Raw genomic sequence first — 16,431 nt, 5'->3', positions numbered from 1 at the left:
ATTTCCAGTTTTAAGATATCAATAGAATAAAATTGTTCATTTCACATTTTTACTAGGAAAATTCTCCCAATTTTCTTGAAAAAAATGTGGAGTCCGTTATATTCTCTTTCAGAAAAAATTGCATCTTTAATTGAGTTCAATTTTGTAATCCACACTCCTGTCTCTAATATGCAGCCAATGTTAATCCTTATTATTCAACAAGTGAGTAATAGTTTTGTTTAAAGTAAAAGTTCTCAGAAATGAGAAAGAAGTACAAGAATTAATATTAAAAGGAAAATAATTGTCGCTGTTCGGTTTCAGAAGCAATAGAAATAAATAAGAGGTCATTTCTGTTTGTTGTTCACTTTTTTACCTTATACAGTCTTTGGAATGGAGTTCTCGTCCTATTGTTTCCATATTCGTCGCATATTTCAGTGGATAGACGTTTCTCGAGTTTCACGCTGCACGCCGCTTGAGTTCATAACAATATTTGCCGAAATGATATTCAATATATTCAAAGTAGAGAAATCAACTTCTAGCAGGATTACTGCGGTTGCAACAATATCATCTGTTTTTTTGCATATTGCAAATTTTTTATTTAAAAAAATTTATCTTCACAAATCTGGCTTTCGAGTATATTTTTAAATGAACAATTTTTAATATAAAAAATTGCCAGATGATTGCAAGTATTTGTAAAATGGATCGAAAGTTGCTAAGAAGGCTGGCACATTCTTCCAAATCTAATTCCTAAAGAAAATATCTTGTAAACTATTTTGTAAAGTTGAGTATTTATAATAAAATATCATGATACACATAATTTCATATATATTTTTCTCAAATTATGAAAACAAATGGTAGTCAGAAGGGGTAAGGTCTGAGCTATAAGGCGGATGAGGTAAAACTTCCCATCCATATAGTTCTTAACCATAATATCAACGTGGGGCCGACCATTGTCATGATGTAAAATTATTTAATCGTATTTGGTCGCATATTCCGGGCGTTTTTCGGTTACTGCTTTCTTAAAACGGATTGATTGTGTTCTCCATTGATGGTTCCACCTGGATTTGGCAGCTCATAATACAGCACACCCCTCTGATCCTACCAAATAGAGAGCATTACCTTCGCGCCATAGATATTCGGCTTTGCCGTTGAATTGGCTTGGGGGTGTAGTAATGGATCCATTTTCCATCACCAGTAACAATATGATGCAAAAATGACTTCTGTGGCGTTCCAACAGCATTTCGGATAGCAAAACCGCCTTTCAACCTCTCTCGCCTTGAGTTCATGTGGTACCCTATTTCCTTGCTTTTGAATATATCCAGCTGATTTTAAACGTTTTGAAATGGCTGCTTGAGTGATACCCAAAGGTTCTGCGATCTCTTCTTGTGTTTGGCAATAATCTTCATCGAGTAAGGCTTCCAGTTCTTCATCTTTAAACTTTTTTGACTCTCTGTTCATCGTCTTCCGAGCCAAAATCACCACTTTTAAATCGTGCAAACCACTTTTGGCACGTTCGCTCAGCCAGAGCATGTTCACCATAAACTTCCACCATAATTCTTCATATTAAAGTGATGAAGAAGAACTCCCCGCGTAAACACTTTTTCAGGAACAAAGTTCGACATATTTGAATAAAAAAAAATTATTGTTGCTAAAACTTCAAATGAATGACATATGATGAGAAGACGTACAATAACAGTAGGTTCGTAATATTGGAACGATCAAAACGCACGAATTAAGTTATAAACCCAAAAAAAACTCTCCCCCTTCATCAGAAATAATCTCGTCCCTCGAAATTACATCGTCGTCCTCTACATTTTCTGTCTGGAAAAGAAATTATTACAAAATAAAATATTACACTTAAATAATTATACACTTAATTCAATTCAAAATTTAATATAACAATGATTAGAAAGAATGTATGTGTAATATGATATTAAAGAAATAATATTTACCTGCAGATTCAAATGAGACCAACGTATATTTTGTAATTATTGCAGAAAATTTTTTGTAACATTCACTATATTTATGTCTCAGAGATTTTCTAATAATATATTTTTTTTAATTAAAACATTTTCAATATGCAAAAAACAGTGGACATTGTTGCAATCGCGCTAACCCTGCCAGAAGTTAATCTTTTTACTTTAAATATATCAAATAACATATAGATAAAGTTTGAGTCTTATCAAAGTACAGTAGTCCAAGTGGCGACCAGCTCTCCGACTTTAATTACTAGTCCGGGAGCGGTCAATACTGCCGTGAGCAATAATTGAGCCAAGGATAAAACCATGGTATTTTTATGTACTTTGAGCCGCTCAATCCAAATATACCCGATGTTTTCGCGAAAAACTGGTACGTTTTGCTTAAATAGCAATTGTCTAAGCAAATTATTCACAAATGGTTCGGACAACATTGTTTATGCAAATATGGCCCATTTTAATAAGATAAGGTGTCTTGTCATTTTTCCGTAAGCTCTAGGGTTTTGTAATTTGATAGAAGCTGATCAAAATTTTCACATACGGTATTTTTATTTAGTGAGTACTGTAAACTGCTCTTTTTTTATTCCTCTGAGATAACTGAAATTGAATTTTCATCATTTCATATTAATGACTAATTATCTAAATCGAACAACAAACGTTTTCACTTCAATTTCTCGATTGACTTAATGAATTTATAAACTAATAACAATAAAAACAATTTTTCACTATTAAAAAATGTTGGGGTGGTCAAAATTTATAAACATCTAAAGTAAGTGAAAATCGTTAATTTTTCGGCCTTATCTGCTTAAAATGGGCCACATTTGCATAAAAAAATTGTCCCAACCGAAAAAACCGTTAGTTCATAATTTGTTGGCGATTTAAAAAAAACGCTAGGCATATTTGGATACAGCGGCTCAAAATCCATAAGAATACCACTGTTTTATTATTTCCTAAACCGTGCAAATGAACCAATAAAAATATTTTTGTGTCACCTCAAATATCGTAAATTTCTGCTTAGAAGGCTTAGATTCTACACAAATTAATTAGTTCTGAAATAATTTGATTTATACATCAGTGAGTAACATAATCTCACACAGTTCAATACAGTTAAAATATTTTCTTTACAAATATATTCAAAACAAAATTCATGATTGCGTAAAATAACGAACATCGAGAACGGACTATTTTGTCTCTTGCGGCGGTCGACCATAAAGACAAAGATGATTAAAGCTGAAAGTCTGTCTCAGCAGTAGCGTTCCATGCTTTATATTTATTCTGTGAATATTAAAAGCTTATGACAAAATAATTATATGATGTAAGCAAAAGCAATAGCATGGAATTTTCTCAGAAACGTCACCTAGGTTACTGTCACTAGTCAGATAACTGTATAAAGAAATTATCATTCTAAATGAACTATTAACATATAAACTAAATATATTTTGTCTACGTCCGTTATAATATTCATAAGAAATGTAATTTCTGAATTGGTCAAAAAGCAAGAAAAAAGTACTGTAGTAGTTCATTTTTTCACGCTTTTGCGAAAAAAAAGTGCCGCAACGTGTCATTTTTTAACGCAAGTATAAAATTGTTTTATCAAAATAGCCTGTGAACGTTTTCTTCCTCATGTCAATTAGTTCCTCCGATAAATTGTCACACTTTTATTTCTTGATATTTGTTCAAGAAATTTTGTGTCTAATTAAAAGGAGTGTAGTATTATTAGTAGTGACGGAGTGTAATAGTAAAGGAAGTTTAAACTGCACACCAGAAGATATTGAATCGGCAAATCCAGGGAACAGTATTTAAAGGAATAAAATTCTTTTATGGAGTGGCGTACGAAAAAAAGCATAGGCAGCTTCACAGAAAGAGTGTTACTAGCTTACTTTGAAACTGAATCCAAAATGTGCAAGTCTTCAAAACTTTGGTCGACCTAAAAACTGAAAGGCGCCTTAATGGTAAATAAAGACGTAGACATCAGTGAATACTCGAAGCTCATTGCATATTTGAAAAATAAATCAGTTGGCTATAGACCTGAAAAAATCTAAGACATTTATACGTGAAGAAATTAATAAGTTTTTGTTGCAAGCTCTACACGATCATTATCTCACAAAAAAATTTTAATGTAAGCTTAGATATTTGTAGGTTGCTTCAATATTCGGAATCGCAAGAGCTCTGCGGAGAGAGGAAGTATATAAAATGAAGTTTAACGATATTAATAATACCGAAAATGTTTTAATTATCACAGTACCTGATAGAAAAACTCATGTTCAAAGTCGATTTGAAGTTATTGGTAAAATATCTGATAATAGATTAAATATTCATGAAAAATATAAAAACCAATGACCCACTAATGTCTGCAGTATAGAAATGGAAAATGCAAAACCCAAGTTGTAGGTATCTAATCCAAAAAACTACACTGTGCATATATCTTGACGCTCTTCGGCGTTTTTATTAGTGGATTCCGGTGGTGATATAATTCAACTAAAGAATCACGGTGGGTGGAAATCCAACATAGTTGCGGATGGTTACGTAGACGACTTAATAAAAAACAAAATGGATTCCGCAGTGAAAATTGTAACGAGAACAACTAGTTCGACTTTAAGTTACATTGTAAATGTTCACGTTCCTATCAACAATCTAATAAGTTCCAACTATAGAAATGTTATTTGCTAATTCAACAAGTACCAGTAGTAATGTAACTTCTTCTTTACTTCAAATTAATAACGCTCACAGTTGTACTTTTAGTATTACTATTACAAAATAAAAATTTATAAAAGATTTTGTCGAATTGTTTTTCACTTGTTGCATGAATAACTAATCCATTATTTTCCTCAGCATTATTATAGTGAGATATTTTTAATAATTTTAGAAGTATTTATAACTATCATAAAAACTTCACAATACACATATCTGAAGCAAATATTTAGAATGAAATCGAGTATGGTATACAATAAGCCTTATTCACTGTACAATATATTATTATTAAGAAATGTTGATGACTTCAGAAGGTTAAAGACGAATATGAGAAACCTTATGAACTATGATAGGAAACTAATAGTGCTGATCAATCTAAATATACATTAGAAATAATGAAGTAATTGAGTTGTCTTTGTGTTAAATGTATGTATCAGTGCAATAAACATACACATACCAGTAAAATAGGATTTAATATAATTTTGCCTCAATTTAAAAATGAATTAAGAATTTTATTGCTATTTAACTATTTAACTAAAAGCAAGAACGCCATGGATTAACCATAAAATAATGGATAGAACCATATATTTACTAAAATGAAACAATAAGAAGTGAGAGCTGATTCCTTAATTTGCAGTAGCGAACATCATGTAAAAAAATAACAAATGAAGAAGACTATAATACAGGGTCAGTCATGAGGAATTTCACATACTTTAACAATATGTACAGGGATGATATTATGTGACTCCTAAAAAGTGTCAACTCCTCATCTTTATTAATTACCAAATCGATTTGTATAAATTTCAGGTTTCCATAAATTTTGATTGGCTATAGTGTTTGAGCAGCTCATTAGATATTTTAATTTTTTTCAAGATACATTACGATTGATTTTAGCTAAACTTACAATTAGAAATTTTAGGATCGGCTTTGGATCTCATAATAAGGTATTGAGTCAAACAAATGTTATAAATTTCGAGTATTTTAACTGAAATAAGTACCTACAACATAATCTAATATGTATGGATATATTAAACTACATTTTTACTGTCACTATCAGGGCAGAATCAATTTTTTTTAAATTTGAATTTATAGACATTGCCGTATTATTTTTGATGAATAATAAACCGAACTCTAGCGAATAACCTGGTCATTATTGGTAATTACCAATAATAACCAACTAAATTCAAGTGCTTTGGATTATTAATGGTCATTATATCACGAGGTCATAAATTCAACGTCACTATTTTGTACCGCAGATAACCATACTCGACAGTTAAGTTAAGCTTATGGTTATTGAGGAAGTGAGGTTAAGTTCGATATTTAACGGTATTTTACAAGCGTTCCAGTGGAATAAATAAAACCACCATTCTCTGTAATTTGAAATATCAAATAAGTTAAATATTAATAAGGTTCTTGAGAAAATTATTCCATACTAGATAATATGACAAAGCACTAGTATGAGTATTAATCATAAAACTTATGTGTTTATTCTGATATCAACACCCTGACCTAAACTAACGAAAATGGTGACAAATAACCCTAGTGTATTTGAGCGGAAGTTGATTATTACTGTTTTACTTTCAAAGTACAAAAACCAAAGGCAAGACCAATTATAACCGCGGTCATTCCTGGTTATTTTCTCGAACTTGGTTATAAATTGAAGTCAAACCTCATGTATGTGTTGATGTGAAATTATTTCAAATGCAACTTTACCAAATAAAAGTAGTGAGTACCTCTGAAAAGTTTTAAAATCAATATTGGCGTTGACTGTTCGACATTTCTTCATATCTTATATGTCATTATTAACCTTCATTATGAAATTTTATTTATGAGTAGAAGAATACATATTTCTTTTATAAGTATCATCTATGTTACGTACTTTTGTGTTAACTTTGGTACAGCTTTTGTTGCCTCCGTTCAAAGTGATATATCAGTTGTCGACATAATTTTTATTTATGGGTACATATATATGCAAAAAGCATTTGAGCGGGTTCAGTTAGAGGATGTTGTACATTTACTCTACGACAGACAAGTACCCCACACCTTAATCAAAGTCGTAGAGAATCTATACAGCGCGAACAAAATCCAGGCCAAGATCGACGGAGATCTCACCGAACCAATCCCTGTGGAAAGAGGAATACGACAGGGCGACTCACTGAGTCCACTCCTTCTCAACATAATTATGGATGAAATAATGAAGCAGGTACGCAGATTGAACAGATACAAAATGGGTGACCGTAATATTACAGTCCTGTGCTATGCTGACGATGCTGTGCTGGTTGCAGAAAACGACCTCCAAAGGCTGCTATATTGCTATAATTGCACAGCAAGATCTCTAAATATGATGGTTTTTGTCTCCAAAACAAAAAACCTGACAACATCAAAAATACCTCTTAGATGCAAGCTGGTCGTAGTCGACAAAAAGCTGCAAGAGCAGCCGGATCTCTGAACGAAGCTATATGGAAAAACAAATACATAAGTATTGAGGGCAAGTCAAGAACATAAAAAACTGTAATCAGACCCATAGTGACGTACACAGCAGAAACTCGACCTGATACAGAAAAAACAAAAAGGCTCCTGGAAACAAGCTACTGAAAAAACGCTCCTAGACAGGGAACGTAGCGACGACATAAGGCAAAAATGCAGAGTGAGAAATATTAACGAATGGATATTGAGCAGAAAGTGCGAATGGGACGAACACATAAGTAGAATGAGCGAGGAAAGAACAGTAAGGATAGCACGAGACAACTCACCACTGGGGAGAAGAAGTATGGGAAGGCCACGAAAAAGATGGAGTGATAATCTTACCATCAATTGAGGCAATAGGCATGCTGCGAAGAATGAACAGGGAATCTGTCTAAAATGGAGTAGGAAGAAGAAGAAGAAGGGTACTGTAATTGTAATGATGAAGTTGCTGCTAGTGAGTATTACAGGAGACTTCCTGACTTCCAATCATTCAACATTTGGGTGAGTTGTTAATTATTTGCTAGAAAATGGTACTTAACCTTGTAGAAGAGTAGAGCAACATGTAAATGGAGCACAGGAAGACATTATTGACGAAGTTACTATGAACCGTACAATGAGCACCAAATAAGTGAGACCAAAAATTGATGGGACACAAATAATCTGTAGCGAAATCAATTGGAATGGTTCCGCATTCACATCCTGGAGATGAAATCCACAGGTTGGAAGTTTGTAGAATAACAATCATCGGCGAACGCTGTACAGGGCACTATTTACAAATGAAGCCCAATTTAGGGGAGAGATACAATTACCGTAATTAACATGTGTCGCAGAAGAAAATCCCCATGCTATTCGAAAATGTCGATCCGAGTTGAGATTTTCGATTAAAGTGATGTTATAAACAACCAATTAGCATCATTTTGGTGGTCCTGTAAGAGGACAGGTCCACTTGGACTTTCTAGAAAATATTTCGCTCATTTTGCTTGTCAACGCGAACTTTGTTATCCGATTGATGTATTGTCAGCAATGTGGGGAATCTCCCCACTTTTTACTGGTAGTGAGATAACATTTGAATAATGTTAATGGAATTAGGTGGATAAGACGTGATTGTCAAGGTTTCATGGACTTCAAGTTTTCTTGTTTCCAATTACGTTGATCATCATATTCGGAGACAATTGAATCAACTTCTTCTTCTTCTTATGGTCAGACATCTATTTATAGCGGCATAACAAAGCTCACACATGTTGTTTGTGCCAGTCGAGTGTTTTATATTGCGTAGCCATGACATTTGTTTTCGGCCTACGCCTCTTTTTCCTTCGATCTTTCCTTGTATGATCAATAGAGGTATTGTATATCTTTCTCCTTTAAGAACGTGACCCAAGTATCCAAACTTTTGCATCTTGAACAAGTTGAACAACTCTCTCTCAGTACCCGCTCTTCTTAGTACATCCTCGTTCCTTTCTCTGTCTGTCCATGTTATACGGAACATTTCGAAGGCTTCTAGTTCAATAATGTGAGATATATTTAATTTCCATGTTTCCATGCCGTACAGTAAAATAGTCGAAGGAGAGATTACGGTTACACAATATTGGTTTAAATTCAATGAATCCCTGTCTTGCGTGTTCTCATTTCTCATTTATAGTTATCCCTAGATAACGCTCGATAGGCGTTGGGCACTTAAAATTGTATTTCTGCTTATTGGCATGCACTTGGTTTTTTTTACATTTATTTTTAAGCCATATGATTTCCCAATGTTACTTATTTTATTCAGTAATAATTGCATCTCGAGTACGTTGTCTGTGGATATTGCCATTTCGTCCGCATAGCGAATATTATTCAGCGGGTATCCATTAACTTCAACGCCATAATCAGAGCCCTCAAGAGCCTCATCCAAGACATTCTCTTCAAAGAGGTTGAACAGCGTAGGAGACAAAATATATCCCTGGCGTACCCCTCTTAAAACTTTGAGGTCTTCTGTGTTGATTGTCTGATTCAGACTAACCGGTGCTTTCTGGTTCCAGTATAGGTTGTGAATAATTATTATATCTCTGCTGTCGATATTGGCGCTCTGCAGAGCGCATAGTGTCATGCTTGACGGTATCAAATGCCTTCTGATTGTGATGTAAATGTCTTTTCTTTGGTCAATGCAGTTTTAAACGAAGGTATTTAGGCAGAAAACTGCATCGCGTGTACCTATATCGCATTTGAAACCAAACTGGGTCACTCAATTTAATTCTTATAACTTTCTGAACATCCTTGAGTATATGACTCATTAAACTAACTTTACATTTTACCGCTTTTGATGTCTTAGGATACTGCATACTTCATTCTATCTAAAATAACTAAGTTGATATGATATCTCGTCTAATAGGAACGCTATTCTGGTTAAATTTTGAATTATAATTTATCGTCTACAAGCGGACAGTTTTTAAGCTAAGCCCCCATATGAGATGGTCCTCCTTACCTTCATACAGAGAATATTATCAACCGACAACAATTAATTATTAGAATTTTATTTTTCTATGATACCATTAGAAACTATCCCCAGAGTATCCGTGATTCAATATGGTAATCAACAATTTGACAAAAAAACAAAGTGTAGAAACTGCTGGGTTCCATTTTGACAATCCCTGAATTGATTTTTCCACAACCGGCCCTGAAATTTCTAGATTTAGCTAATACCAGTCCAATGCCTAATAGTAGTATACTGCATCATGAAAAAAATTGAAAAATCTAATCAGCTGTATAAACATTATGGCCAATTAAAATTTATCGTTTATTTCACAAATCATCCTGGAAATTAATGAAGAAGAGTAGTTGACACTTCTTAGTAGCCACATGCTATCCACACTGAGGGACTCTATAAGCGGAGAAGTATAAAATAACATAAATACGATCAGCTTGGAAATTTAAACTCGTAATATTATATGTAAGGACTCGTATGTTATACGTAATGTATAACAATTTTTATTCATGACTTATAACAATTCGGCATAATATACAATGCGGTCCATATGTATGGAATAAATTGTGAAAAAACCTGAAACAGGCCAATTTTTATTCTTAAATTGACAATTAACAGGATGAAAATATTATCCCCTGTAGTCCCCCTTCCCAATTATAAGCGCCCTCTCGAAAATTTTCAATAAGAAAGGGGGTCGTATGGCACCTTGTTGGAAAGGGTCTTTAATCCTCTGACAATATAAAGTTTTTCAAATTTGGTGCAATCATAACTGAGGAAATTAATTCTTAAGATGTAAATTTCAATAATGCCCATTGAGAATGTACTTCTCAATGTACAAATAAATTAAATTTTCAAAATAACCACCATTCACTTCTTGACAACAACCAAGGTGATTTTGGAGTTCTCGTACATTTTGTATGACGTAAGGGGAAATTTTGTTAATTTCTTCCGTTATCATAGCTTTCGAATCAGCAATATTGACTTCAGATTCCAAATAACTCCATAAGATGTGATCGAGAGGAGTCAAATTGGGGAATCCAGCCGGCCATTCCATCGTTCAATGTCTTCCAATCCACCTGTTGGGAAAAGCCTCGTTTAAATAATTTCTAGCTGTACGTGCAAAATGCGTTGGAGCTTCGTCTTGTTAGTAGTAAATAGATTGATCTATCTCATTTGGATGATTAACATCAGGAAGAAGTCTTTGTAATGTAGGCACTGAGAAGTTTATAAAAAAATCTAGATAATATTTTTTGATTGATCAATCCTTTTTTTGAGAATAGGTATATCTTTTTGATCGTATAAATGAAGTAAAAGTTTCCAAGAGTTGCTATTACCTTACGCTCAGAAAATGGAGAGTTTACCGCCACACGACGACAAAATTTCAATTAATTTGCTGAAAACAAATAAAGGCAAGTACGCACCCTACTGTGAGAAGATAATAAATTAACAATGTGTGTTCAATATTTGATTACAAGTAACTCCTTTGTAATTTAAGGAAGCGAAGCAATTAATAATGGCTTCTAAATGATACCAATTAATTATTGTTTTTCAGCATGACAATATTTGGAGAAATAATAACTTTCTGGCGAGTTGTATTTAACAAAAATGGAGAAAAAAAAGGAGACCCATCATATAGAATTTAAGGAGATAAGATCAAAAATGACAACTTTTCAAGAGAGCAAAAAAACTACGCTTTTTTTATCTAACGCCATCATCATAGATATGTTTTCTTTTTACTTTATAAACAGATCAATTTCAAGATTTTTGTATTAGTTGTCTAGAAGTGTATCTTTCAATTCTTTAACGAATGACATACAAAAATCAAAAAGGCATTTATTGGACTTGAGCTGTGTTAGAACATCATCGACTTTATGTGAAAAATACGAATTATAAATTTACCTGTGTTGGTTGTTAATTTTTTAGTTACTATCTAGTTTCTGTACTATGAAAACATTTTAATCAATAGTTGTTTATGTATCAAAGCACTAAAATCATTTTTTTGTCACGAGCCTAGAGATTAGTTGCCGAAGCGAATAGCAACTAAACAGACGAGTGACAAAAAGATACTTTGGTGCCTCGTTACATTTTATATTTTTATTAAGTCGCCCAGATTCGAAAATATTTGGAATTGAGATGAGCAGATGGGTGCCGCGTCTGGTTCCACAGCTGACTGATATGATTATTCTCTACAAATCAGAATGCAAATCTAATTTCTTTCCATTTATTCATATTAATGGTAATAGAATGGTTTGAATTATTCGTCATGTAAAAAGGTTGTATGCTGGTTGTCGCGTAATCAACTATAGTCGATCATAAAGCGAACGGTTCATTTACTTAAGTGCCTATGCCCCGAAAACCGATTGCACTGCTGATTTCTATAAAAAAATTGGCATTAATGCCGATTTTTTCTCATCATCTATCAGGTTCTAAAAAATAATCCAGTAGAGAATATATCGAAAATGTGAAGAACGACTATATGAAACGCAGTTGACTGTAGAGAAGGATTAGGAACTAGAGAAGCATTATTTGCCTCATGATGTCGCTGATTGTTTGTCGATCTCAACCCAAAATCAGTACAGCTATTTCGTCAGCATACACTATAGTTTCGATGTTTCGTTCTTGTAAGGTCTTTATCATATTAGTAATTACTATTAACCATAACAATAGTGATATAACTCCTCTAGTAACTCCTCTGCTAGTCTTGTATATACCTGACACAAGCTCTATCAACTTACATATATAATAGTCTAGACATTTGTATAAGTTATTTGCAGGATATTTATGGTGGTTAAATAATGAATAATTTAGCACTCAAGAAATGTAAATATTTGTCTATCGTTTCCAATAGGATACAGTGATCTGACTCTCCAAGATATTGAATATTGACCTTCATGTTGAACTCATTCAATCTAGTGTGGATTATATTATTGACACTTGGGCATATTGTGTCAGTTTAACGTATCATCACTTCTAAATGTAACTTTATCCGACATGAAATACAAGACAACAATTGTGAGTCGTCTTATCCAGTAACACATTGAAGTAATTTGACATTTTATCGTAAACATTTTTTCAGTATAAAATTATATGCATAAAATCTGTAACAAAAATAACTTTCTACATAATGATGAATGAAAAAATTTTCCATTTTGCTCTGTTAAAATACGGTTGATGGTGGCTCTGCTTATTCCCACATTTCTAGCTCTGATAGTTGAATAGTCGTTAAATTGCACATTCACCAAATCGTTTCTTGTATTCACATTTCCCTGCGTTCTTAAACGGTGTCTGAGTCGACGCACAACTTTGGTATTTGGATAGCGTCTTCAAGGATATTATATTGCATATAATCTAAACGAATTTCTCGTGCATTCAAAATACCAGTCTAGCATGCAAAATACTGTATGATTCCAAGGATCATCGTTGATTTAACTTTTGAGTAAAATGTACATGGAATTTCATACAAATGAAACGTGAATGATTTATATGTTAAATTGACATATCTTGATCTTATTATTCTTTCACTCACCACTTTTTAATCCCGTTTCCCAGTTACACCAATAGTAATATTGCGATCATTACAGTATTTTACACATTTCAACTTCGAGAAAAAATCACTTTAAATATCAATGAGCTCTACTTTTTCCTGTTATGAAGGGTAACACTTTCTTTTTTTAAAAACCAACAGTAATCACTCATCATGGCCGAATCCTATCGTCCTTGATACCGAATTTCCATTGTTCTAATATCTTGGTGGAACCTTTTACCCTGCTCATCAGTGCCAGCTTCCAAATTTTTGGAAAAAAATGTCAGGTGGTAATGGAGAAATTCAATTTTTGATTACACTCGAAAACCAAGGGATTTGTAAGCGTCTAGGAGTTCATCAACTAACTGTTGTAAGCTTGGATCCATATTGTTGCCCAAAAATCCCCTCATTACACTAACAAATGCCTTCCATGCTCTAAGTTCCTGTCTGGTGAGCTTTCTTACAAAATTTGGCATCACTCAACTGGGGAAAGACTTCTCTAATGTATTTATCTTCTTCATCCATAGCCTTTACAAAGTTTTTCAGCAATTCAAGTTTAATGTGAAGGGGGGCAGGACATTTTTGAGATCTATAAATGGTATAAACTCAACATTTTGAGATCCCGGTTGAAACTCACTTCTTGCTTGTCAATTTTTTTCACATAGTGTTGATTTACTACCCGACTGTCCAATAGACCAAGAAAACAGCAATGTTTCGTAAACCCTCCCTGAAGTCCTATTAAAATTCCACCTTCAGGTCTCCACATATCTACCACTTATTTTTGCTGTAGTTAATTTTGTCTAGAATCAAGCAAATATTTTCATAAGTTTCTTCCATCTTCACAGAATGAGCATCTGGTATAGACGGTTTTTAATTTCCATTGTGTAATAACATTGCTTTCATTAGACCATCAATATCCGTACAAGCACACAACGAATTTTCCATACTGTAAAATGCATAAAATGTAGCATTTCTTTTTTTAAGCAAGAAGTTCGGACTGTTGCTTTGATAACCCCAAATCATGTGCTAAATCATTCAACAATCAAATGTTGTGAGCCGGAACTGGTAAAAATAGTGTCGGTACATTGTTCTTCTGAGCTTCCTTATGATACTTTGTCTCCAGTATCTTCTAAAATAAGGTTTACGGATCTAAAGGTACAATCGGTAATGGTAAATGCTTTCCTTTCTTAGAATAACCTTCAATCTTTCTTATACAAAGATAGCAGTAGTCAAAATGGTTAGTAGGTTTCTGCCATATCCTTTGAATTGCAAAAGGCATGTTTTTTTTTTCTTCCCATTCATCCACTGCTCCACTGACACGCTATAACTCACAGCACGCGTGAAGAGCCCACTGCTTGTATTGGTCTTCATTTGAAATACCAAAATATTTGAAATAGGCTTTTTTCACATTTTTGGAAAATAGCCTGGCTTCCGATTTCATCCACAAATATAGCAAAATTTGTCAGGAGAAGTTTTGCAACTGCGGCGCGTTGGAATCGACATTTCAAATTTAAAAATTCTTACACTCTGTTTGGACATTTCAAACACTTTTTCATATGCCAAGTCATTCTACTCTTATTTGAAAAATTGTGTCTTTAGCAAATTTTACATGAATCAGATTTATCTTCATTTACCTTCCACCAGTTCCAAGTATTTCATTATATTTTTCAACTGTCTTAACAGTTCAAACAACTAAAAGACAATGATGTTATTTTGATGAAACCTATTTTTAGAGTGGGAAAAGTTTATTCAGGAATTCTCCTGGAAAAACCAGGTTTTTATGTTGTTACAAAATCATTTCCGCCTTGGTGCCGGTCCTGCTTAAATATAGTGGAATTCTAAAATTCGGCGAAGGCACCCGGAATTTGTTTGTTGTTTTTATAGCAAGCGTTTTATCATAAGTAGACCTAGTGAACAGAACGAATTATCAAAGTGTATTTGAGTTTGAAGTATTTGAATAAATTGAGATAGTGTTTGATAATTAACGAGGCGCATCACTACGATTAAAAATTTTGTGAAATTTGATTTACTATTTATATATTTTTTGATTCAATTATGTTGTCCAGCAGTACACATTCAACCCCATCTGATATATCGTAACTGAGAGAATTGTATGCAAATTACAGTATATTTAGAGGTAATCGGTAGATATACAAGGAAACACGGATTTTCAGCTAGAGTTCTGTATTCCATTACTTAAGTTCAACTAATGGAGTTTACTTTCATCACTTCTGGGATTTTGAGTATAGTTTTATTTTCTTCGATTTAAATAGGATATACAAAGACAAATTCTATTGTTCTATTTTTATATATTAATCATTCTCATTCACTAAGACAATGATTAAATTCAACTAAGAAGCGTTGAAAATCACAATTTTCTTTATAACTTTCATATAAGTTATATGGGTGATTCCATTATAACTGTGATATTCAATGTCCTGTATTGTTTTTTTGTACTAGTCATTAATTAATAATCAATTAATAAAAATTTTGTGTTAATTGAATAATTCTTAAGATATTTAAACATTATTTTTATACAATATAACTTGCCACTTAAAGAAAACTTATACTACATCACTTGAATGTCAGTACCGTGTCATGTCCATTCCTAGAATTTACCGATAAATTATTAATTTTTTTTGTCGTAACAAATGATTTAAACTAATTACCTTATAAATTCTAATGTTTATGATCAAACTGAGGAAAATTGATGCACTTGTTGTTTAATATCTTAAGTTACCATGTCAGTACCATGGATAAATGAGTCAGTACCGTGGAACTCAAAATCCGACATTTGTGTCTTGCTCGTGATACTTTGAAGTTGTAGTAAATTCCTCTTAGAGTTTTATTTTTACAGTAAAATAGATGAATAATATGCATAAAAAAGTTAGAAAAGTTAAATTTTAAAATCTTGAAATTTTGAATACAAAAAATCACAGTTAGAACGGAATCACCCATATATTTATATTAAACCCTAAATCTATTCGCTTATTATATTTTTTTATCATATTAAACCATTCCCCTGCGCTTCTATATACAATATTCGAGTTTTGTTATTTCAAAGGTGACCAACGGATGGATTCACCATGGATCATAGTCGTCATTTTACGAAACTACTGCAGACCTGTAATTTAGAACATTTGAGTTCAAAGTCTCAATTAGTTGATCCATCCCTCCAGTGATGCTTAGGATCTAAGTTATGATTGAATAGCATCTGTAACTACTCCACTTTCGGGCGAACTGGGATTTGTTGATTGCCTTCAACTAAATTTATGTCTACAAATAGCTCATTACTATGAAATTCATATCTTAAGGCAGTGTCGCTTTTAAAGGGA

At 33.0% G+C, this 16,431-nt stretch overlaps 1 protein-coding gene across 6 annotated transcripts in view; it reads right to left on the bottom strand.

Annotated features, from left to right (window-relative positions):
• Positions 1 to 16,431, bottom strand: part of LOC130893859 (connectin) — a 619,332-nt gene that overhangs the window by 534,508 nt on the left and 68,393 nt on the right. The gene's annotated exons all lie outside the window — the stretch shown is intronic.

This window comes from Diorhabda carinulata, chromosome 5 (assembly GCF_026250575.1).
Source record: "Diorhabda carinulata isolate Delta chromosome 5, icDioCari1.1, whole genome shotgun sequence".
NCBI lineage: Eukaryota > Metazoa > Arthropoda > Insecta > Coleoptera > Chrysomelidae > Diorhabda > Diorhabda carinulata.
The sequence above is the reverse complement of the archived record's forward strand: the minus strand, read 5'-3'. Positions and strand labels throughout refer to the sequence as shown.